General features: G+C 52.5%; 1 protein-coding gene across 3 annotated transcripts in view; it reads left to right on the forward strand.

Moving 5' to 3' along the window:
- PTPRA (protein tyrosine phosphatase receptor type A) overlaps positions 1-24,102 on the forward strand; it is a 104,813-nt gene that overhangs the window by 6,988 nt on the left and 73,723 nt on the right. For 2 of the 3 annotated variants that reach the window (XM_035547485.2, XM_035547487.2), the window contains exon 2: positions 16,188-16,308. The gene's annotated coding sequence lies outside the window, so the exon portion shown is untranslated. Of the gene's footprint in view, positions 1-16,187; positions 16,309-17,539; positions 17,557-24,102 lie in introns of those variants that run through there. The other variant, XM_035547488.2, reaches the window with a different exon arrangement.

The raw sequence follows: 24,102 nt of genomic DNA on the forward strand, positions 1-24,102 counted from the left end.
CTGGGGCTGAGCTTTAGATTAGAGGTTACGTTATTTTCTAAGGTTATATAGGAATACATGGAAGAGAAATGGGAAGGCCGTTTTCAGGATCAGCAGGGTTTTACTTTGCAGTTTTCTGGACGGTTTTCCTGCTCTTTGGTCCTGCTTCGTTCAGCCCTTCAAAATCTTTCTACAGGGCAGTGGGTTTGTGTATTCCTGCTTCTTTTTTTCCACATCGTTCTGACCTTTGGAGGTATCGTGTGTAGATTGCTGCGTGATGTCTGAATTTGCCTTTTAGCTCTCTGCTGGACTCCGGCAGTCTGCACAGGTTGGCAAAGTCGTCTCGGGCAGGCTGTACATGTTTACTGTGGGGATATGGAAGAGCCTCTTACGTAGCACTACCTTTTTTATAAAAATCTTTAACCAGCTCGTCTAGCATCGTTTTCATTCCTGGCCTCATCTAGAGTGCTTAGGGAATATTTTATTTTTTTTTCTTTGACTGCAGCAGGGAGCTGGGGGGTGAGAGCTCCGACCCAGCCCCTCGTGGGCGCTTTGGGGCAGTTTGAGGCGAAATCTCTGCTCTCTGTGGAGATCAGTGAGAAAGGATGAGCTTGAGTTCGACGTACATCTTACGGCGTGCTTAAAGGAGGTGTGGGATGGGCGGCCTGCAGCCTCGTTTACACAACGTGGTCTTTAAGAGCACCCCCCCCCCTCTCTGTCTCCTTTCTGGTGCGTCGAGGAAGCCTTTCTGGTGGTTCTCCATCACCTCCCCGCTGAGACCCCAGGGAGGCTGAGGGCTCGGTGGCTGCTCGAGCATTTTCCACCTTGGTTCCAGGAGCGTATTAAGGTGGGAAGGTGACAGAAACGGGTGGTGATCCCACAGGGGCTCCTTGTCAGCGTTAGCAGCCGGCCGGGTCTCAGCAAAGTGTTGTTGACAGCAGGCTCGATGGTGCTTCGCGTGGTCGTGGCTTACCTGTGCGACAGAGGGTTCGCTCTTTGCCTTCCTTCAGGCTTGCTAAGCCGACTTCAGAGCTGGCACAGAGGTAGCTGTCGTTTTGCTGAATATCCTGGGGGGTGTTTGGGTTTACGTAACTTCCATATGGAGCCCTCCGCACGTGGGAAGTCGGGGAGAAACTACGAAAAACTGGGGGCCGCTCCGAAAGGATGCGCCTCAGCCCGACCGTGCCTGTTCGTGGCAAGGCAAAAAGGAACCTGGGGAGCCTTCTGCTCCCGTTTTCTCCCTCCTAGCTCGACGGGCAGGGCGGGACGAGTGGCCCGGACGCAGCTGCTCCGTCACCCGGTGCTGCCATGGGGAGAGGGCAGGCCTGGGAGCAGCGCGCGGGCCGTGGCTCCTCCACGCAGGCCTTGCGGCTCCCTGCCGTCGTTCCCTTCGAGCCCCCCCTTTCCAAAAGCCCTTTATTCCCTCGTGTGTGACCGCAGCAGCTCTGCCCAGCGGGGGCTGGCATTGCAGGCTGGTCTTTTAAGCTTGTCCGGAGCTGCTTGGCCTGCCTTGGTCTCGTTGAGGCCTTGGTCAGTTCCCAGCTAGTCAGACATCCCCGTGAGGGGCTCGCCTGAGTACGTACAAGCAGTCATAGGCCTGATATTACCGGGTTGCCACTGCCTTTACTAATTACACAGCATCAGTTGCCCCCTCGGTGGGGCATCTGGGAACATCCCTTTTCATTTTCCTCTCCAGACCAAGTGGAGCGAAGCCCAGAAGCCCAGCCCTCCCCCCACCACAACACCCTTTTGAACTGTAGGGCTGAGAAACTTAAATTTTTTTTTTTCCCCCTCTGAAAGCTGCTTAGACTGGTGAATGGACAACAAACGAGTGTACGCACACAGGCATGGCAGAAGTGGAAACTTGTGACAGGGGAAAATGCTTCGGGGATGAGGCAGAGAGGGCTGGTGAGGGCCGACTGAGTGCAGGGCTGGGCTGGAAACTCCAGCCGGGCTTCCTGGGCCACGAAGCTCCTCAGCATCCCAGCCCAGGGATTGCCCTGTTCCATGTTTTTTTTTTTTTTTTAAGAGTTCCTGCAAGATCACACAGCTCTGGCTGGTTTTAGGAAGCGAGAGGCTTTGCAGTTGCTCAGTCCTTGCTTCGTTTCTTCCTTACGGTGGGAGGAGGTGGCGCAGCGAGCGGGGCAAGGGCTTTTCCGTTGCCCCGTGGCAGGCCGAAAGACCGAAGCTGTGCTTTAATCGGTTCAAACTGGCACTGCTGGGCCCCAAAAGAATTCCTCCCCGTGCTGCCTGCGGTCTGGGTTGCTTGGGTGTGAGCCGGGTGTGGAGGGCAAGTTCAAACCTATTGATGGTTCGGCTCGCTTTGGGAGAGAATCCTTAAAATCACGTTTTAAGGACTCCTCACTGTGCTTCTCAGTGCAGCTTCTTAAACGGTTACTGACACAGGGAGGGTGCTGTGCGTACCGGGAATTTCATTTTTCAGTGCCTCAGAGGTTAAGAAACGTGATGCAGAACAGAGATTTAAGGGAACTGGTGCCTGGAGCCCTGCCTGCCCAAAATGTCACCCACTTGCGTCGGGGATGCATTGCTGGCCAGCCGAGCTGGCCTCTTTATGCTCGGTATTGAATTTTTCTTGCTCCGCTGCTTTGTGAAGGTGATGCAGTTTCAGAAATGCACGTAATTAATGAAGAGCATGGGCGTTAGCCCAGTACCCAGCTTTCAGAGCGCTTTCAGAGCGATGTGGAGATTTCTTGGTGAGGCACGGGGAAAGGACCGGGCTTTCCGAGGCAGCCCCGGCTCCGTGCTCCAGCTGGCTCTGCAAACTGCGTTCTGGAAAGCTCCTTGTGGGAAGGAGTGCTTCTATTCTGCCTGTTCCAGTAAAACTGTTGATCGAGCTTTGTCTTTAACAGGACCGGCCTGCTGGCGCAGGGCTTTCGCAGGGAGATTAGCCTGCCCCTGTGACGAATTGCAGCTCGTCTCCTTTGGGATGCGTTGCCTCTGCCTGCAGCGAGCAGCCTCCCAAGTGAGAGCCCAGCGCTCAGGGTTCAATCCTTCCTCTCCCTGCAGCTCGAGGCTGAGGTAGGGCGGAATAAAAGACAAAAACCTCTTCTCGGGTCTGATCCCCTGCAGCCTGGAGTGTTCCAGCTTCTTTATCTCCCTGCTCCAGCACGGATCCGCAGCGTGGCAAAGCCTCCCAGCCAGGCAAGATGTGTTTTGAGCTGTGGCAGCACTCAGGGGTTTTGCTCCTGTCCTCTGATCCCAAGGACCGGCTGCCTTTTGCCGCTGGGTTCCGGGTTATGCTGGCAGCCTGCCGGACCCGGCGTGTCTCCAGAATGAGAAACAGGCTGGGGGATTGTTTTGTGAGAGGGGCAGGCTGCTTCCCCCAAGATCTTGTGAGGGTGCGGCAGTCGGCAGCCCCCGCCAAACCCCACAGGTTCTGTCCTGGTCCCCTTGGGAAAAGGGTGGCAAGAGGAGCGAGGAGCAGATGCTGCGCTGTGCTGTGTCATTTTGCTGCCTGGCTTTCAGCTGTGATTCAGCTGTGATGATGCAGTTCTGTGCACCAGGATTAGGAATTAAGGGGTAATGTGTTGTTTTTATTAAGGTGGAAGTACCGAAGTGGCTATAGGGTTGAAGCCTTGTTTAGGGGGTTGAATAAGAGCACTGCAGGCATCAGGGATAAACTGCCTTTCTGCCGCCCTCCGCGGTTACAGCCTCTGCTCTGGGAGGAATCAGAGGTCTCCTACTGGTTTCGCTCTATTTTTATTTATTTTTTATTTATTTTATTAAGTCTATTTCACAAGAGAGCGAGGCTGCATCAAGCCTTGGGAGGCCACGTGGCCTCGGACAGCTGCTGTGACACAAAGCGGTCGTTCGGACTTGGGCTGCCGACTTGCATCTCTGTTCCCTGAGAGCTGTCCCGGCAATGCCTTCCGTCAGAGGTATGCCGGTATTTCACATCCCCCTCAAATGAGTCTTTCTGGGACCTTTTGTAGCTCTTCAGTGTTCTTCAGCCGGTTCTCATGTGTATCCGACGGCCCCAATTTATCTGTGGTCGTCTGATGTGCCCCCAAGCGACCCCGTCGGCCTGTAGCGTTGGGTGTTACGTTAGAGTCAATTTTCTCGTTGCTAGTGGCTTTGCTTCCTCTGTTTTTGGAAGCTGGGAGCTAATTCTGATTCCAAGTGGTCAGAACATTGAATAAAATGCTCCAAAGCTTAGGAAGAATTCAAACTACGTTCTCAAAGTCACTCCTGTGGTGGATCTGACCCCAAATCCTGGCTCTGGGCTCTGTCCCAGTTGCAGAGGCGTTGGGCACAAGTCAGAGGCCTGGGGAAAATCGGGACGGAGCGGCATGGAGGAGAGGAACTGGATGTTTGCAGTACCTAAACCCATTCTTACTAATGAAAGAGCAGCTTTAAATACATTCCTGAGCACAGGTTTGGGCTGTCCTGTTGTGGACCTAGCTCAGAAATTCATGATTTTTGGATTATCTCCTTGCCTCTTTGCCCCAGCTGCCAAACCATCCCTAAGCCACTGCGTCCCGGGTTACGGATCCACTCGCTCTGTCTTGAAGTCCAAGACTGCAAATGGGACTGCTGAAGGTATTGAGCTTGTGCAGGTATACGTCGTGGAGACAGCAAAAATAATCATTGCAGAAACGCTATTTCAGAAAAATCTGCTTGTTTCTGATATACGATTTTTTTTTCTGAAGAGCACGATGGTGCTGAACTTCCCAGAAGTTGGGCTTATTTCGGACCCTGGCTCTGTGTAGTACAGCTCCGAGGCTTTGGTGCAGTTTTTCTTTCAGATATCCTTGCGAGCTCGCCCCTCCGATCGGTGCAGGCTGGAGCAGAGGGGATGCTGCGGCCGCAGACCCCGGCACAGATGCTGTCAGGAGGTCTGTCTGTCTGTCTGTCCGTCCCGTGGCAAGCCTTGAGCCAGGAAGGGCAGCCCAGCCAGGTCGCTCCACGGTCTCGTGGCAGATCTGCCCTGCAGTTTGGGGCCGAGAAGCCGTTTTCATCCATTTTCCCCTCTGTTGGGTTCTCCAGCGCCTGCCCTCAGCCAAGAGCCCAGAGGTGGCCTTGGCAGAAGGTGCTTACAGGCAGGGTTTGGCAGTACCCCCACGGCCCTTTCTTTACCCATCCTCCTCGGCTTTTGAGAGCCTGTTCCATAAATTGTCCCTGTTCACAGATAGCACGCTCGTGTCAAGCACTTGCCCACTTAATTCTTCCGTTTGTGGCTTTTCTTTCCTCTGGGCAGCGTTGTTTCTTAGCAGCTTAAGCGCACGGATGGCTGCTGGTTAAGTCTTTCCTGGCTTCAGACAGACAAATTGAAACTCCTTCATATTCCCGTCTTCTCTGAGCTCTCCTCCCTGAGCTTCCCTGCCCTTTACCATCCTGCTCTTTATCGACGCCTGCCTTGTGTGCAGGCTCCTTGAGCCCAGGTTGGGGCTGAAGTGAGCCTGGGAGGCCAGAGCGGGCTGCTCCCCATCTTGGAAGGGAAAGATGCAAAATGAAAAATGAGTTTGGGCTTCCCTGCTCGTTCAAGTGCTGGCTTTTGAAATCCTCTAAGCCTGAAGGCTCTCACTTGGAGAACGTGTGTAATGTCCGACGATGCCGGCTGCTTCCCACTCGAGCCGCCTAATGCTTGGGATGAAAGGGAGATGCTTATTCTGAAGTGGGGCTCGTTCAGTTCCATTTATGTAATGGGCAGCTGAAAAAGCAACACTTCTGCTTTTTTTCCTAGCAGAAAACATCCTGCGGAGGATTCAGTGTTAATAAGAAGACGCTAAGCCGTGTCATCTCTGAAAGTCGGGCGTAGCTGATTTCGGTGGTTTGCTCCTGTCCTGTGAGCTCCCTTTTTTCTTGCTGCCAGCTGTGCAGCAAGATTTTTGTACTTCCTGTTTGTATTTTCTGTTAGTAACTGAGGGGAAAGCCCTGTCTCATCCGCGTTAGGTGTTTTTCTCTTTTAAAAATGGAAAAGGTACTTGGTGGGGTCCATTGGTGCTTGGAGGAGGAGGCCGTGCTATCGCCCCAGCATCAAAAGGGAATTAAGGTGTGAAGAGCTGCTTAGTTGTCACGTAGCAGAGGTGAGCCGATGTAAGGGTTCGGCGTTCTTGGTTTTGGTTTTTTTTTTTTTTTTTGAAAGCTTATTTCTCAGTTCCCTCTTTCCTGCGCGTGTCGGACCACGTCTGACATGGGCTGAGCCGTCCCAGGCAGGGGTGGCTGGGGGACTGCCTGGGCATGGGGCGGTGGAGAAGGGAACTTGCTCCTGGTTTCATCCGTTTGTCTTTAACGTCTGATGCGGAGGACCCCGAGTAACCCACAGCAGAGCTTGTGACTCCGACGGGTGCCCTGACCGCCTGACTTTCCGTCCTTTTGGTAGGACGAGATGAAAATGTGGAAACCAGCTGTGACCCGGCGACGCTATCTTGTTTAACTATCTGTATCCAGATGTTTCCAGCTTGTAGCGCTAATTCCCACTTACGGTTATCCAAGAACTAAATCTTGCGAGATGCTTACTGCCTTCGTGTCTGGGAAGGGGAGTTGAAGCTCCCTTAATTTTAGCCCCGTGTGCCGTTACTTTACCCAAGCAAACATCTCTCACATTCACTCGGGCACGGCTTTCCGCATCCACAAGGACACATGAGCTGACATCTAAAAATGTCCTTCCTGTCACAAAGGCTTTTCATCGTTAACTGGACGAGAAGACTGAAAAGCAAGAGGAATAAGACTATTCTAAAAGCCATGACTAATTCGGGGTAAGTACTTCGCAAGGGCCTTGCATCATGTCCTTTTCTGAAGGCAGCTTTCTCGAAGGGATGCTCCTCCCTAGCGGTTGCCCATGCCTTCCTGCAAATTTTATTGGCATGTGAACACCGAGCTCTGAAAGACGTGTATTAATTTCTCTAACTCCATTTGAAAAGCAAGCTGTTCTTGCAGCCTCTCACAGATTCTGTATGACTGGGAGATGCTGTAATCAGGCTGCGCCGATAATTGCATTTTTAATGGGAAAGACAGAACAGTCTAAAGTTCCCCTCCTTGACTGGCTCTGTGGGGACTGAAGGTAGTTAAAAAAAAAACAACAAAACAAAACACCCAGCATTGCTTTTGACATTTGAAATCGGTCTGGGCAAAGCATTAGGAAACAACGTACTCTAGGGGACGAGATGATCTAATACATCTGACTTTAAAGAAACAAGCTCCTGTGGAAACTTTTTTTCCGTGCCTATTCCAAAGCGCTGGCTGCTGCCCGGATTCCCCCCGTACCGTCCTGGTGCAGCCAGAGAGCCTGGTTAAATTTCTGTGCCTCTTACTTTGTTCTTGTATCTGCGTTAGCTCCGTTCCTAAATAACCCGGAAGAAAGGAAGAAAGAAGAAAAGCTGCTGGTAGCATTCTGCAAGTCTGCTGCCTGTGTCCAGTCTACTGCTCCGGCCACGATTTCCCACAGGAAATTTCCCCGGTGGCTCAGGGAGGGATTTTTCCACGCTTGCAGGATCCTCCCCGCCCCTCTCTCCTCTCCGTGGCCAGGCCCCGGGTGGGATTGAGCCCAAGGGGGCTTGGCATTGCAGGTGGCTCGTTTGCGTCCCAATTGCATCAAATTCCTGGAGGTTTCCCTTTATTAAAGGTTTGGCTTTCCCCGTTTGGCTCATTTCTTTCTTGTATGTAATCCTAGGTGTGGCTCGGACTTTCCCAAGAGGATGTTTCTCACTCGGTCCCATTCTTTATCCCTCGCGCTACGTAAAGAGGGTAACAGACTGTATTTTCAAGGGCCGATTCTTGCTGGTTTGTTCGTGAGCAGGTGCCAGCAGCAGTTAGGGGCATGCATTAAGTAATAGAGGAGACGCTTGCGGGGAATTGACTGCATCCTCTCTGCCTCTTGAGGCTTTAACCTCGTTGAAAAATTGCAATTTTCGTGAAATCCACCCAGAGCAATGAAACCCTGCATCTTCCTGGCCTGGAAAATAAAAATAAAAATGGACGGCCATCTCTAGCAGATGGAGTTGTGTTGGTATTTGTGTTTTTTTTTTTTTTTTTTAGCTGGGGTAAGTGAGTCAGCCTGTCTTGCTGTAGGGCGGTGAGCACACCAGGACTATCAGCAGCGTGCGATCAATGGCTTCCTGTTGTTCTGGAGGCTTGTAAACGACCAGAGAAATTGCCCTTGCCTCTGTCCTAGTGCCAGAGTGGGTCTCTCCAGCATCCTACACTATGGAGAAAGAGGGAGAAGTGCTCTGCTAGGCTGTATCGGTTTGAGAGGGGCAAATTTTCTGTCCCCTGTAGTCTTTGCAGGCCATCCCCAGTTGCCGAGTCTCAAAACTTCTCCCAGCTCTGAGACTTTGGGAGAAATCCTTTTCAGACGCCGAAATGGGATGCAACCATCTTCCAGCTCTTCCCAGTTCCCGGAAGGCTTATGAATGGCGCTTCTCTTGTAAAACCCTGCCGTTTTAACGAACTCGCTTGTGTTTTTCGTGGCACGCTCAGATCTCAGCACACTTGCTGTAGTCACGACACGAGGCTGACTGCACCTCCTGCTGACCCCTTCCCTTTTCCCTTTCCTTTCAAGCTGCAGAAGCAGCTTGCCCGGCTCGCTGCAGCCTCTCCGTGTGCTCCTCCATCTCCCCCGTCCTGTCCGTGGCTCTGCCATGGTCCTGCACAGCAATGGAGAGGTCCCACAACCTCGGTTTTAGTCCTCACCTTTTATTCATTTTTTATTTTTTTCGACGCTTTTAGAGACCGTGTGTGTGTTTGTGAGAGTGTCTGGATGCTTCATGTCGTAGGGACGCTGCGGTACGGGTCTTCCCTGCCTTTCATTTCCAAGAGGAGGACCAGAAACACGCGGAGATGATAGATGCCCGGCTCTAAACCTGAACTTCGGGTATCCTGGCTCCAGCCGCTGGCCTCAGGGAGCTCCGGCTGGTCACTCCGCGGATAAATCTTCATAAATCGTCGTTCAGCACTTCATTTGGGTTGATTGCCACGTCGCTTAAAGCGCGACGGGGTAAATAACGTTAGCATTTATGGGGCTGTGGCTTTACAGGAAGATCAGCGCCCATCTAAAGCCAGGGCGAGTGGCCGATAGTGAAGAATTAGGGCAAATTCATACCGAACTCCTACGTTTGTAGGGTTTTTTGTAAGGCCTCAGTGTCCTGGGCCCATCCTTTGCATCCTGGACGTTCCTATCTTTTGTTGTTCGTCCCTTCTGCCTCCGAGGAGGACATAAGGAGGTGTGGTGATGCTATAGGGGAGCATATGTGCCCGGGTGCTGAAGGCACGCCTTCGGCTTGTCAGCACGCAGCGAGATCCGTATGGAAAAAGGTGCTCGTGGATATGGGAACCATCCGGGCTGAAGGCAAAGCAGATGGGACGCACAGACTGAACGAGCCTGTTGAGTTTGTGCTTTATTAATTAGACGTGTTATCGGCAGTCATCTGTATTTTTCTTTCTTTCTTTTTTTTTTTCCTCTTTCCAAACCAGTTCTTCTGCTTCTCTGCCCGCAGAGCGCTAACGAGGAGCGCGGTTTGAACCTGGGAGGTTTGCAGGGCACTGCTTGTTGGTGTCGGTGCGTGTTAACGCCGGGAAACCCGGGCTGAGAGCCCCGACCGTCACCTTCTGGGGCTGCTGGCACCGTCTCGGTGGCGTGCCGTCAGCGATGCGAACGCCTCCGTGCGATGGGGCGAGCTGTGCAGGCTGCCCTAGGGCGTTGTGTTCGCGTGGGTGGTGGCTGGATAAACTCGTGGAAGGGTCCCGTGGCCAAAAGGAGTCTGTGCTGGAGACTGGGAGGTATTTGGGGGTGAAGATGGTGCGTGACGGGGGTGCTCTGCCCCTGCTTCCTAGGCCTGCTGCTGCTGGCTGCTGATCCCAGCGTGGCTGAGGCGGGCAGGGCCCCCCGTGTCCCCCCCCAGCCCCACGTCCCGGCGGGTGCTGAAGCTCCCCCAGGAGGAGCCCCCCAAGCTCTGGGCAGCCTGTGCCAGGGCTCCGGCACCCGCCCGGCCCAGCAGTGCTGCCTGAGGGGCAGGGGGAGCCGCCGGGGCTCCGGGCTGGGCCCGCGGCCTCTGGGCCTGGCCCTGGGCACCGCTGAGCAGAGCCTGGCTCCGGCCTCTCCGCACCTCCCTGCGGGGCTTGGCGGACACGGACGGGATCCCCCTGCCCTCCTCGTCCCCAGGCCGAGCAGCCCCGGCTCTCTCGGCCTCTCCTCGCAGGTGACAAGGAAGAGATGCTCGGGTGAGGGACGCCAACACCGAAGGGCTGCGCTGGATCAGCTGCTTGCGGTGCTGAGCCCCTGCGGGCAGGGGAGCCCAGCGGAGGCAGGACGGCGATCCCTGTGCTTGCCCAGGTTAGCCCTCGACGAAGCGGGGCGAAATGGCTGTTGGCGATTAGTGTCAGCAGGCTGACGCTGCCCAGATCCCCTCCGACAGCAGGACAAGACGATGCCTGCGTCCGGGCTCTTCCCTCGCGCGCGCACACAGCCTGCGTTATCCCTGAAGTCCTTTTCCCAGGCGCGCCTCTGTGCATGCACAGCGTCTGCCCCGTTAATGGGGGTGCTGGCGGCTTATGGCAGCGAGTTAACGGAGGCCCTGGGTGCGGGGATGCTTCCTGCTGCCGCGTCCTTTTTTTCTAGAGCCACGCGTACACCTCAGGTACCTCGCTGCTGCTGAAGGGACGTGGGGCTCAGTTACCTGCCCTGCCCGGAGCCTGCGAGGGTTAAATCCCAAATAATCCTTCGGGATTGCTTTCAGGCACAGGCTCCGCTTTCCTTAACCCCCCTGCCTCTTTACAAGCTTCATCCTCAGCCAGAAAAAAGTCGGGGTCCTGTGCTTCCTCCTCGGCTCGTGTCAAATTTTACCACTTTTGCCTCCGACACCAGTTTGCAGGCGGGTTCCTCCATCTGAAAGCAAGCAGCCCCGCTGCTAGGGGGAGGGAAAAAAAAAAAAACCACCTCCGGAACACTTATCTGCAGCGGAACACTTATCTGCAGCGGTCCGAAGCTGCAGATAACATTGAGTCACCGCCGAAAGCCTCAGAGCAAAACAGATGTGGAGTTCCTAGTGGCTAAGTATTAAAGGTACGAGATGAGCAACGTGTGCCTAGTTTTAACCAAAGCGTTTAATTTGTGGTTGGCAACTTGGACAAAGCGGAAGCAAGCAAGGTGCCAGGCAAAAATGGGCCTCTGTTCGGGCTTCCAATTACCCACGTGTTTTCATTACAACTTTTCCATTTTTTCCCCCTTTTTATTTAAAGTAGGTCTTTCCGGCTTGACTCATTCTCGCTGTAATTGTAACCTTTGCTCCTGGGTGGGAAGACAATTATTTTGCAGGGCCTTAGACTGGCAGTAGGGGAGCGGGGTTTTGTCGCTGCCTCTCGTGCCGCTGTTTGACAAGTCGCTTCTCTAGGAGTGTCTTGGGGCTGGGGGTTGTGGTCCTGGTCCTCAAAGGTAAGGGAGCCGGACTAATGGCTCCATAAATGTATGGATTTTATAAATTAGGAGAAGGATGGTGAATCTGGGTGCGGCTGTCATGCAGCAGAGCAGCTGCTAGCCTCTGGTTGCAGGGCAGTTTTTGAAGACCTGTATTCTTTACCATAAATGAATTAAGCTAAGATCAAGCTGGGATCCCAAGAACCTTCGCTCTTTGAGCGGCCAACGCTGGCAGCTCCTTGAGATGCTCCTGGTCGAGGTGTTGGGTTCCTGCTCCTCTGGACATCGGCCGAAACCTGCGGCTCTCTCCGGCTGTTTGAGCACAGGCTCTGCATCCTGCCCTGCTGCCCAAATCACACCGCACACCTCGTATTGCTTGCACGTGACCGGGAGGGCGGGAATTGTGTCCCCATCCCTTTTTTCACCCTTTTTTTCAGACATCGATGGGGACCCAAGGAGAGCACCGGCCGAGCCCCTGAGCCAGGCTCTTAATCTCGCATCCCACTTCGGGGAAGAGGAGGAGACGCCGAAGCTTGTTTGGCGCCTTCTCTCACTTAATTCTTGCATTTAATTGTTCTTGATTGGGCTCTTAAGAATCTCTCTGTCAGAATCGGGAAGCTAAAAATTAAAATAATGGTTGTGGTGACGGGAGCAGAGGAGAGGCCGTCGGGCTCCGAGCCTGCATGCAGCACGCCAGGGGAACGAGCTGGGTCTGATCCGATCCCCTGGGCCGCGCTGGCCTCCGAGGGCTGCTTTTGCTCCCTGCTTCTGTCCGTGAGTAATCCTGTGCTGGAAGTCACCGGCGACTTGGGACGGTGAGGGTAGGCTCTGGAGGAAATGATAGGTATTTGTCATCCCTGTAGCCGTGCCTTTTTTTTGCGTGGTGTTCGTCTACAGCAGGCTCCTTGGTGATGAGCTTGCCTGCGCGATACCACGTTTCGTGGGGCCCTACAAGGGTTTTTCTGTCCTGCGTGCCCTCGCCCCGCGATTTCAATCACTGCCATAATCAAGCAGAAGACCAGGTAGGCAGATGTGAGGTTTTCCAGCTTTTTGGAGCCAAGAAGCTGAGTACAGGTAGGGTTTGGGGAGGTTCGGGGGTCTCAGAGATCTGGGGGTGGGTTCAGCCTTCTGTAGGGGGATGTGTGCGTATAAACGGAGCGAGACTTCAGAACCTATAGCGCCTGTGTGTTGGATGCAGCGCCGTATAAACACGAAATGCCTGGGTAGCTGTTCTCTCGCTGTTTTGGATTAACTTGTGTCTTTATGCTGTGTGTTTTCCCCCGCTTGCTTCCTTCTTTCACCTTCCCAGATGTCTCCTCGGAGCAAACTTCCGTCACTTTTATTGTTCTGCTCCTTTTCTTTCTGGGATTAATGTATTTTTTTTTTTTTTTTCGAAGCGTGGTTTCCTAGAGCTCTGCAAAATGCTGTCTCCCTGCTGGGTTTTGAAATATTTGTCGTAAAAGGCAGGGGAGGGAGTCCTAATTCAGGTGCATCTCGTTATCTTTTCATTCTTTAATTACCTTTTCTTTAAGAAGCGACTGAAGCTACAACTGAAGGACGCCAATTTCTAGCTGCCGTTGTGAGTGCAGGGTTAGTTTTTAAACAAAGCTGCTTCAGAACGGCGTTTTTATGCTTTTTTGTTTAATCTTCAGGGGGAGGGAGGGTGCAGAGCGGCTCGCATTAGCAGCAGTAAGCTGTCGCCCACAACCCGCAGCCTGCGCTCCCGTCTACCACCCAAACCCAAACAAAACGCAGCCTGGCGCAGAGGCAGGAAGCCTTTGGGCTGTAATTGCCGGTGGATCTCTGCTTTCCTGATTTTGGTTTCCCCCAGCAGAGCGGGTGGGTTTGTTACGAGGTCTCGCCCTGCTCTAACTTGACGTTTTTTGGCGGCCCTGGGAGTTTCTAAAACCTCCTCTGCGAGAGGCTCCCGAGCGCGGACGGAGCTGCCTCCGGGCTCCCTGTGCTTGGCCTCGAGCCTCCGCTTCCAGATCCCTGCCCCGATCCCTCGCCCGCTGGCTGGGCTGGGGTTACAGCGTCCTGCTGCTTCCCCAGACCAGTTTGACCTGGTCGGACTGGGACGCCGGTCTCTCCCATCACCTGCACGAGGCGGCCAGCTGCATCCGAAACCCTCGCTCGTATCGGAGCCTGGCTTTGGGCAGCTTCTTGGCTTTGGAGGCTGGAAAAGTCAAACCTCGAATATTACCCAAGAAAACAGGGGAAAACTTGGGGCTCTCGAAGCCAGCCCCGCACCGTGGCTGAGCTCTCCCCGTGAAGTCGTCGTGGCTCTGCCCGCTGCCGTTCTCTCTCCTTTCTCCTTCGTTTACCCAGCCCTAACTGGGCAGTGATTTACCCTCGGCTCTTCGGGGAAATGTGTCGCGGCGCTGTAAGAGGGTGATAAAACTGCAGCTGCCGAGCTGCCGCGTGGTTGGAAATGGAGCCTCGGGGCCGGGAGGTACCTGAAGGTTGCGTGGGGAGGGAGTGTTGATGGATGGACCCCCAGCTGTAACCGGGGAGAAAAAAACTGCCTGCCGTAGAGGCGAGGAGCTGGTTTATCTGCTGAAGGTGCTGAGCCGGTCAGCCAGCACGTGCCTGCGTGGACACACGTGAAGAATTTGGGCACTGCTGATCCCAGGCAGGGTGCACGCTGTACGGTACATAAATTCCTTAAGCACCGATCCGTTCTCCGTAATTGCTTTAGATGAATCTCGCACAGAGGTGCAAAGGATGATCGTGTTTGATCAGGAACAAGCTGCAGATAAAGCCCTCGGGGCGTACGGGGCCGATAAGCATTTATCAGCCCCCGTCCCAGCGCCGCCATCGCAGCACCGAGGGGGGGCTGGCGGTGCCTTTTGCACCCACGTGTTTAATTCGGGAGCAGCCCCGTGATCGGTGCCTGCCGCCCTGGGGCCCCGGCCCCAGCCTCCTTTCTCCTCCAGCTTTGGTGTGGACAGCAGGGGAGCCGCTGCGGGGCTGGCGCTTGGTGTGGGGGCCGAGCCCCAGCGGCCGTCGGGGTGATGGGATTTGGGAGCGGCGAGATGGGAAGGGATTGCTCTGTGCGGGGTGCTGCGAGCGGGTGATTTACGCTGCAGGCAGTCCCTCCGAAGTCGTCGATGAGATTCGGAAAGCGTGTAAATCAGCACGGGATTGGGCATTCTCCTAGAAAAACGGGGAGTGTTTCATTTTGCTTGCATATAAATTGCTTGTAATAAGTCCGCGTAGACACAATTGGTCCTTCTAATCGCACGGCCGCCCCTCGCGCTCCCCAAGTTTCTTCCCCCATATTTTAAATCCCCAGAAAAAGAAATTGCACGGGGAATGTCCGCGGATGCTGCCGGGCTGGGGAGCGTGGCCCCAGCCCGCGGGAGCCGCGGTGTCGCCGCGGCAAGGAGCTGGTCTCATTTTCACCCTCTCTCATTTGGAGGCTCCGAGGTAATTAGAGGGAGCCTGCCGTGCTGCACGGCCGGGCCGGGAGCTGCCGCTGCCGTCAGCAAGCCGGGGTGCCTTGGAGGGGAATGCAAAGCAGCGGGGTGGGCGGCCGGGGACGAGGGAGCAGATGCTCTGCTGCTTCCTGCCTGCGTCTGCAGAACGTGTCCCTTGCAACTTAAAAAAAATAAATGCAAAGGATTGAGCTATCGAATGCAGATGGAGAAGCTGCTGTTGCAATACGTCGGATTGGAGCGGGGATGTTGAGCCTCCAGCTCCGTGCTGCTGGAAGGGACGGCTGTGGGCACGTCCCGTCCTGGGCACGCTCGGGGTTTTGCTGTCTGTAGGTGCTGGACGTGGAGCCCCCTGCACGAAGAGCCGTGTTTGGGGCTCGCCTGGGCTGCTACGGCTGGGGTTGGGGGTTAAATTTTACCGGGATGTTCTCGCAGCAAGGGCGGTTTTGGCTTTTTTGGGCTAGACTGACTTGATCGAAATGCCTCTTGCGTTGGGGAGTGGGGAAGGCGTGGCGAGCTGTGGTTGAAAATGAAATCTGAAACTGGGAAGAGCACTAGAGAGAAGCTGGCTCTGTGTGCGTATGCATACGTATACGTACCTTTCAATATATGTATGTGCATGCTTATAAAACTGCTTAACTTAGAAAATCGCCGGGTCCCATTGACCTCGTTGCCAAGGGAATAATTCGCCCGTCCCTCCAGCAGCTTGACGCAATAGCTGTTGTTTTCCTTGCCTCCTCACTACCATACCCACAGCTCCAGAAGAGCCACCTCAGCTCCCTCAGATGGCCCAGGCGATACATACCTGATTCGCCCTCGGAGCGATTTCCGTGAGCCGAGCGGAGCTTTGAAGGCACCTCGTTGCTCATCAGGCCTGCAGACGGAAGGAAAAAGGTCCGCCTCCTTTCTCCCCCGATGCTGGCCGACCAGAGGGTACCACTCCTGCCCGCAAACCTTGTCTGGAAGAGAGAGAATAAGGTCGTGTTTCAGGTAGCACTCCGGATTCGGATGCGAAATCCGGCGTGGCTGGAGATCTTCCCAGCTGTAGGACAGGCGATGCGTGGTCCTCGTTGTCCTGTCTGTAAAGCAACAGCACAAAGCTGTGTTTAGTTAGGCGAGCAGGCAGCCTTAGGCTTGTCCGAGCTGTGGTCTTCAGCTCTCCTCTACCCTCTGTGGCTTCGGCAGGCTGATGTGCCTCTGGATGAGCTTGTGGAGCTCCGTGCGTTCGATTCACGCGTAGGTGGGCAGTCAGCTTCGTGGGACGGTCCCCATCATTCCCAACCCAGCTCCGGCAGTCGGGGCAATAAAATAAAATAAAATGAGAAATAAAACGGCCGATCCGTGGGAGCTGCCTTCCTCGGCTGGGCACGAGCCGGTAACGGGGTGTTTCTCTCTTGCAGGGCGCCTCGGGAATAATCATCGGCCTTCCTGAGGATCGGCCCCGTGCCGGTGCGATACCCGGCGGGAGAGCTTCGGCCGTCTGCTGGGGAGGCGAGCAGCTGGAGGAGCGTCCCTTTTAAGGTACGGCAGCCACGCTAACGGGGTGCTTTTGGGGTCCCCAGCCTTCGGAGACGCATCAGCCTTCGGAGGTTTACGAGCTCACGGGTTCACAGCTCTGAGCCGTAGAGCATCCGCACGGCTCCGTCTTCCCCGTGTTTGAGCTGAAGGAGCGGGGTTGTCCTTTATTGAACGAAGCTGTCGGTTGTGAAGCTCGTAGCTCGCGCTGCAAGATGGGCGGAGTTTGGCGCCGACGTTTGCGCTGCTTTGGAAAGGGTTTTTCTTAAGGCTTTGCTTCTTTGATCATACAAAGTAGCGTCAAGTGGAAATACGCCGGTCTCTGCTATTACCTGGGCACAGATGGGTGCGTAATTCTAGCATCAGGGGGTTAGTTAAGGAGGAGGAAAGAGGGGAAAAAAAATCCTTTTGATGCAGAGGAGGTCGTGGAGTATGAAGGAAGGTTACGGAGTACGAAGCAACGTTACGCAGCGTGGAGGCGAGTTAAAAACCGACAGCCAGCAGGGAGGTGGTGGGCAATTGTTCTGAATGGAGCTCTTCCCATGGTCTGACTCGAGGAGAAGTTTGAGAAATGGTATTTAAAAAAAGAATCTGGCTGCAAGGTTGCTTGTTGGGTATTTGACTCCAGCCGTAATGGGTTTGGTGCTAGGATTGTGCTTCTGGAGTAGCAAATTGAGACGTGTGTGTGAAACCTGGTGATTTTTACAAACAGGGTCCCTTCTTAAAGCATTTTTTGTTGCCGTGGCTTTCACGTTCAGGCTCACGCTGTCTGGAGATGAAGTTTGTATATGTGGTTTGGTATTTCCTTAAAACTTTCACATAGGTTCCTGTTGACGCTGCAAGCTTCACAAACTTGACCAATGTATGGTTTCGTGCAGAAATTCTTTGAATTCTTTTGCAAGCCTTGTGTGATAACCTCTGTTCCAAACTGAAGTGACTTGCAGCTTTCATGGGTGACTAAATGCTTCCCTTTGAATCTGCGTGGTACTCAGCAACGCGTTCCAGGTCTGTAAGAGTGTGTGTGTTTGTACTCAGCTGAATTTCGTGCTGTGTTTTGCTACGTGTGTTTTTTAGTCTGCTTGGCTCCCTTTCTGATTTGGGGAAAAAGCTTATTGAGGTTAACAGCTGAAATAATCCCGCTGGCTTACTGAGAAGTGGCCAACTCTCCTAGAAGAATGGCTTTGCCTCGTGGTGCATGTTTTCCCCAAAAGTGAACCCAGGAAAGGATTAAGTTCAATGAGACTGAAGTGAGAGGTAAGGAAGAAAATTGCCTGCAATACTCACCCTTAACAGCCTCAGATGTGTTTTGATACTTGTTTTTTTGAATGTATAAAATCTATAGAACCCTTTTTAGAGAAGCGAGAGCCTGAGGATGGTCAAGTGTCTATCAAAGCACTACGGGTTGTATCATAACCCAGTGACCGTGCGCTCTACTACCTGCTCTCAGGCAGGCAGCAGCTTTCTCAGAAGACGTGCTCTGGATGTGCGTATCGAGGCCTCTTGGTGGTTTGGGGGTGGAAATTGGAAAGGCAGCTGGGCTCACACAGGGAGGAGACGTTTTGGGAAGGGCTGCGTGGTTAGGCTGGCCAGCACAAGGTCTCAGAGAAATAACTGGTGTGGGAGGTTTGTGGCGAAGCCAGGCACGGATGTGATGTTGGCTGGAGCTGAGCAGCGTGGAGCCGTCAGTTGTCCGACGGTGCTTTCCGTCCTTGGTGAGAACCTTCTGAAGGAGACACAAGGCAAGTTGCTGGCTCTTTTTGTCAGCCCTTCCAGCACTGCCACGTTTATTCCAGCTCAGATTTACCGTGGGCTGTGAAGCTGGCAGCCCAGGCAGTGTGCGTTTGCAGAGTGCAGGTAAGATTTCAGAGTTTGGATGTGAAACCGAGGAGGTTCTGTGTTGGAAACCTTGGGGTCCCGGATATCTTCGTGCTCCCTTCCTCTGGAAGCTCCTCGTTAGAGACCTTGGTGCTCTCGTGGTTCCTGAAGCAGCAGTGCCCTTCTGCCCTCACAGCATCAGGAGCAGTGCCCCTCACCTCCTGTCCCCGGCCGTGGCTCCCATGGCAGGTGTTGCTGGAGCTGCTGTCTCCATCAGAGCTGCATTTCCCTGGTGGGCGAGCTACTGGAGAGGAGAAGAACAGGGTTAAAAAGTATTGCATGAAGAGTGCAATAATAAATATGATCCTTTGATCAAAGTCAGGGTGGTGGTAGTAGGGCACAGGTGGGATCCCTCGTCTCCTGCCTGGGGTGGTAGCATTCACTCCGTGCCTCTGAGGCTTGCTTGCTTTTCCAAAATAATTGCTTTCCCGATCCCAACGGCTTTGTAAGAAGGGTAGGAGGGAAATGCTGGCGCATAAGCGAGCATTGTTCGGGGCTTTGCTCCGTGCCGTGGTGCCGCTCTCCTGCTCCGGGACGGGCTCTTCTCCTCCCCGAGCCTGGGGCCACCAGGCTTACATAAACAGTTGTGTTTAGAGAAATCTAGCGCATTGTTCAAAAACACTGTGGTATTTCAGTGTTGTGCTAGCGTAAAGGATGTGGCAGGGAGGCAGCTTCGTAGGAAATTGAGCTTTCAGAATCGGCGGAGAAGGCGAGCTGCGGGTCGGAAGCTGCGTTTTAGGAGTGGTGCCAGCAGACGTTTCTTGGAAACCCTTCCGCGTGTAGCAGGGCTGGAGGTCTTGATTTGAACTCTAGATGATAAACCACTGAGGTTTTGGCAGGGCAGCGTGTTTGGATGCCTTGTTCTTGGCCTTTCTTGTTCGGTGTATAGGTGAAAGCCCTGCCTGGGCTGGCTCAGAAACTTCCGTCCGAGTTTGCAGCAAACAATTTTCCACTGAATAAGGAAGTTTTTTTGTGAGTGAAACGTCTCTGGTTTTTTGGATGGAATTCTCCAGCCCTTTGGCAACACCCGGTCTATTTTTCTGAATCAGACCTACCCTCTAGGGGCATAGTTTTTCTTACAGCTGTTGTTCTTCTGTGTCTGTGCTCTCTGACGAGTAGTCTGGCTGCACACTTTCTTGGCGCATAAGAGAGAACAGTCGTGTGGGTCACCTGCCTGTCTGTATCTCTTGTGACCTCCATTTGAATAGAATTTTTTTTAATTTTTATTTTTCTGGTAAATCTCTTATTTTGGGTAGAGAGCAGGGAATGGATATGTAATATCTCGACTACATCTAGCATTGACTTTTTTTTCCCTTCAGCAGGAATCCTTCAGCACTGTTGAAATGGAAGTAACACTGATCATTACTGTTTGTCTTTAAATTCCCCCCAAAATATCCTCAATTCCCAGTCATGTAGAGGTTTAGAAGCTTGCAACGTGGCAAGATGCGGAGGTAGCAGGGGGAACTCACTTGTGGCTGCTCCTGGAGGCGAGTTACTTGCTTGCACCTTGGGGCACACGATCATGTAGACATCAGCGATGTCCAGAGGCCTGGTTTTGGCTGCCCCAAAAGCTGGGGGAATATTAGAAGAATTAATGGAAAAGGGACAAATGGCAAGTAGCTTTCAGCCTGGGTAAGACTTTTCTTGGTCCCTTTTTTTTTTTTTTTAAAGATCCCCCACGACTTCTCAGAATCCCATCCTTCAGTTTATCAGGAAACCTTAAAATTTACGTGGAGAAGGGAATAAAAAAAATTTATTTCCTTACTGCAAGGGCTGTTTTAGCATCTTTGTTTGAAACCCCCTTGAGAGCAGTTTGTCAAAACACCTTGGGGAGTGCGGAGAGCTGAGCCTAGCTGAGCTTGATTTGAGCTCACCTGTATCAGCAAGAAGCAATGGGAGCAGAAATCTTTTTTTTTCAGTGACTGCACGGGCTAAGGAGGGAAATTTCCTGAAGGTTAGGCGTCCTCACTAACTTCTGCTCTCCAAGGAGGCCCTGAGAAAAGCAGTTGTGCTGGCAAGCTGGTAAGTGCAGACAAGTACGTGCACGCACTGGCACGCATACCCACGTAGACATGCACAGTGCTTTCCCAAATAGCCTACAACCTGAGAAAACGGAGATAAAATCGGAAGACAACCGACGTTAATTATGCTTTCAAGGCAATTGGAAATTGGTGGAAAAATGCTGGGTTTGAAATCCTGTGGGTTTTGTGTCCTCCCACCGAGGTTTCTCCCTGCAGCCCTGGCAGTGCAATTTGGTGCTGAGCGTGGGGAGGAAGGCTTGGTGGCTGCGGCCACTGGTGTCTCTGTGGGGTCTGTCACCTCGTGTTGGGTCAGGTGATGACAGCTTTTGGGTTATGGATTACACAGATGCTACCACCAAAACACAGTTATCATCTTCTTGTGTCAAATTCCTCCTTACACCACTAGGCTGCTTGCTGGATGTGTGCTTTCGGGGTGGAGGAAGCCTCCCCTTGCTCTTTAAACTTCACGACGCAAATTTGGATTCAATATAAGTTTGGCTTTAGATTAAAAAGCAACAAGAAATTGTTTTGAAATATGACCGAACTTCTTCCACCCACACGCTTTTCCCTTTCTTTCCATTCACACAAAATCTGCCCTGCATTTTGTGTTTTGGACAATGGGGAGACGGCTAGCCTAACTTTGCACTCTGAACGAGCTTCTCAAAAGAGCCGTCAGAAGACTCGTAGAATCATTAAGGTTGGAAAAGACCTTCAAGGTCATCTGATCCAACCAAGAAGGCGCGTCCTGAGAAGTCTTGGATGTCCCCGTGCTTCATGGAGGAATAGGGATGTGACTGAACTCTTCCAAATGCCAGATATTGGACACCCGGGGTCTACAGGTGAGCTGGTGTGGAGTAGCTGAATTAGAAATCCATCGTGATGGGTCAATGCCTTGCTTGCTGCGGTGTGAACTTGAGAAACAAAAGGAACAGCCATGTGTAAAGAACCCAAGTCTTCGGGGAGATCACAAAATACGGACGTAAGAAGCTCTACGGGACAGTTGTTCTTGCCATGCCCTTCTGTGCTAGTGTGATCTGAGGCCAGGAGCTGGCTTCATAATTTTTCCTGCAGACACGTTGTAATGAAGTACCCCGCTTTGGTTGAACGCGTTGTTACGTGAAATTGTACCGCGCATTTTCTGTTACTTGATGTCAGCATTCATTCAGGATTGTACTTACCAGTAGAAGCACGTGGTACTGTTCAGAAGGTAACACACGCTTGGTTTTTTATCCCTTAAGCTGGAAGATCGTCCTTCAAAGAATCATGAATAAAACAAGACAGTGCCTCATAACAGATATTAAGGGAAAAATTTTTTAAAAAGTCTGCTTTGGTATAGTTTTTCCCTCTGGCATCTTCGCTCGGGTTCTGCAATCAGTAATGCTGAGGAGGTTTTGTGGAAAGATGCAGGAGTTGATACGACTTCCCCAAGGGTGAGAACTTCAAGAGCTGGGACACGAACGCTAATCTCATTAATTCCGGCTCAACACTTCACCATGAGATAATTATTCTGTTTGATTAATCCACTCCATGCCTCAAAAGCCATAATGCTCCGTATGCATTGAGGAATCCTACTGCAAGTCCACATTTGAGCATCTAGGAGCCGTCTGCTACCTGTTACCTTTCTGCTTGAACTAAACTTGAGTACACGTGTGTGTGCCGTAGCCTTGGCTGGCCTTATTCTCATCTGATCATCGGGGCTGAAAAGTTCTGTGCATTGGTCATTCTTCATCATTTTCACATAGAGAGTAAATGGGGAGTATAAAAATGGTGAGTAAAATGTTGTGTTCTTGCAGCTTAGTCCCCTGAGGATACAAGAGTGGGAAGAGCGCGTAGCCCGCGTTTATCAGCCCGCTGTCCCAAGTAGCCTTCAGAACAATTGGGCAATTGCAGCCACACTTGAGAAACCTCAAAATCTTCAAATCTTGCAAGTGCCATGAGAACTGAGAAGCACAGAGGTTGGGTGGAGAGCTCATCACGCTTCCCAGGCTCGATGGAAGGTCTGCAGTGTAAGCTTACCGCTTACCTGCCACCAGGGAAGCACAGAATCACTCAGGCTGGAAAAGACCTAATCCAGCCTTAACGTAACCTTAACAAATCCACGTTTGGATTGTGTAGGATGAAACCAACTTCCCATCTGACGTCATGGTGCTACCCGAGCTGTGTGTGTGTGATACTGGACAGTCGTTTTGCCCCTCTTACCCTATTGTACCTATCATGGCTTCATCTCTGCTCGCACGTGCTGCCCCTTTTCCAGGCAGTAGCAGATTTACTGACAGTCGCTCACAAATCCAAAACGGTGAGTAAATGCTGTCAGCGCCCCGCGGCTGGAGACCCCGGAGTATCTAATGCATCACATTGCAAGCTGTGAAATTGAAAATTCAGCGCAACTTTAATGCTTTTGCATCGTAAGCGGCAGAACTAATGCAGCTCAGCATACTAATGAGGGAGGTATTTATCGGAAAGTGCAGAGCCGGTAGGGAATAGCCAGTGCTCAGCGTTGCCCTTGGAACCTTTCTGGGAGGCTCATCTCGCCCTCGGACCGCGTGTTGCAAGCAGTGGAAGGAGCATTGCCAGCGGCACAGCCTCCAGAGGGAATCCCGCTTCAGGAGAAAAAACACCACTTGATGACTTTCAGGGAAATGGCCCAGAAAATAAAATCCCGTGTATAATTTATAAAAGATCTTAAGTACAGAAAGAGGAGCGGCTGATGTAGGACTGATTGTTCTTCCTGGGCAGAAAGTGGAGATGAAACTGAGAAGAGACCCAAGCCAGTGGTTTACCTCTGGGATAAGAGAGATGCTACCAGCTTACGTTAGCACTTAGGGGGATGCAAAAACATTGCTAGTTCTGTTTTGGAGAACCCCTTCCTTCTTCAGTCCTGCTTATTAGAGTCACTGTCATCCATTAGCTTTAATTGGAAAATGTCAATCTCAATGAACGTGTCATTTTTAACTTTCTCTACAATTGGTAGAAAAGCATTTAGAGCTAAGAAAGCGTTTAGGGCTAAAAGCTGGTATTAGAGTTTACCTGGAAATACTGACTGGAGAAGGCTTCGTTGAGATGCAAGATGTTTTTTTTTCAATCCTGCCTTTAAAAAACATGGGATTTTTCAGTTTTTGCATCACTAGGCAGGCACCTTCTGGGAGGGAGGTGTCATTTACACTTCTTGTTTGTCATCTGGGTGGTTTAAATTCTCTACCTAGAAAGAAGGGGGGTTATTTGGGAGAATGTTGCGTATGAGGCCAGCTGTCACAGGTGCTTTGTCCATGGCATTTTCCCCTCCCATCTGAGAGGGTGTGGTGGTTTCTGGGGCTGGAATAATTCAGCACCAGCTCCAGGAGGCCGTCCAGGTTGGGAATGGCAAACACAGAATTACAGAATTGTAGGGGTTGGAAGGGACCTCCAGAGATCATCGGGTCCAACCCCCCTGCCAAAGCAGTTCCCTAGAGCAGGCTGCCCAGGTAGGCGTCCAGACGGGCCTTGAATATCTCCAGAGAAGGAGACCCCACAACCTCCCTGGGCAGCCTGTCCCAGTGCTCCGTCACCCTCACTGTGAAAAAGTTCTTTCCCATGTTGGTGCAGAACTTCCTGGGCTCCATTTTGTGGCCATTGCCCCTTGTCGTGTCCCTACAAACCACTGAAAAGAGGTTGGCCAAATCCCTCTGTCTCCCACACCTCAGGTATTTATACACATTGATAAGATCCTCTCTGTCTTTTCTTCTCCAGGCTGAACAGACCCAGGTCTCTCAGCCTTTCTTCATAGGGAAGATGCTCCAGGCCCCGTATCAGCTTTGTGGCCCTCTGCTGGACTCTTTCCAGGAGAACCCTGTCTTTTTTTTGTACCAGGGAGCCCAGAACTGGACACAGCACTCCAGGTGAGGCCTGACCAGGGCAGAGTAGAGGG

Source organism: Cygnus atratus, chromosome 4 (genome assembly GCF_013377495.2).
Source record: "Cygnus atratus isolate AKBS03 ecotype Queensland, Australia chromosome 4, CAtr_DNAZoo_HiC_assembly, whole genome shotgun sequence".
NCBI lineage: Eukaryota > Metazoa > Chordata > Aves > Anseriformes > Anatidae > Cygnus > Cygnus atratus.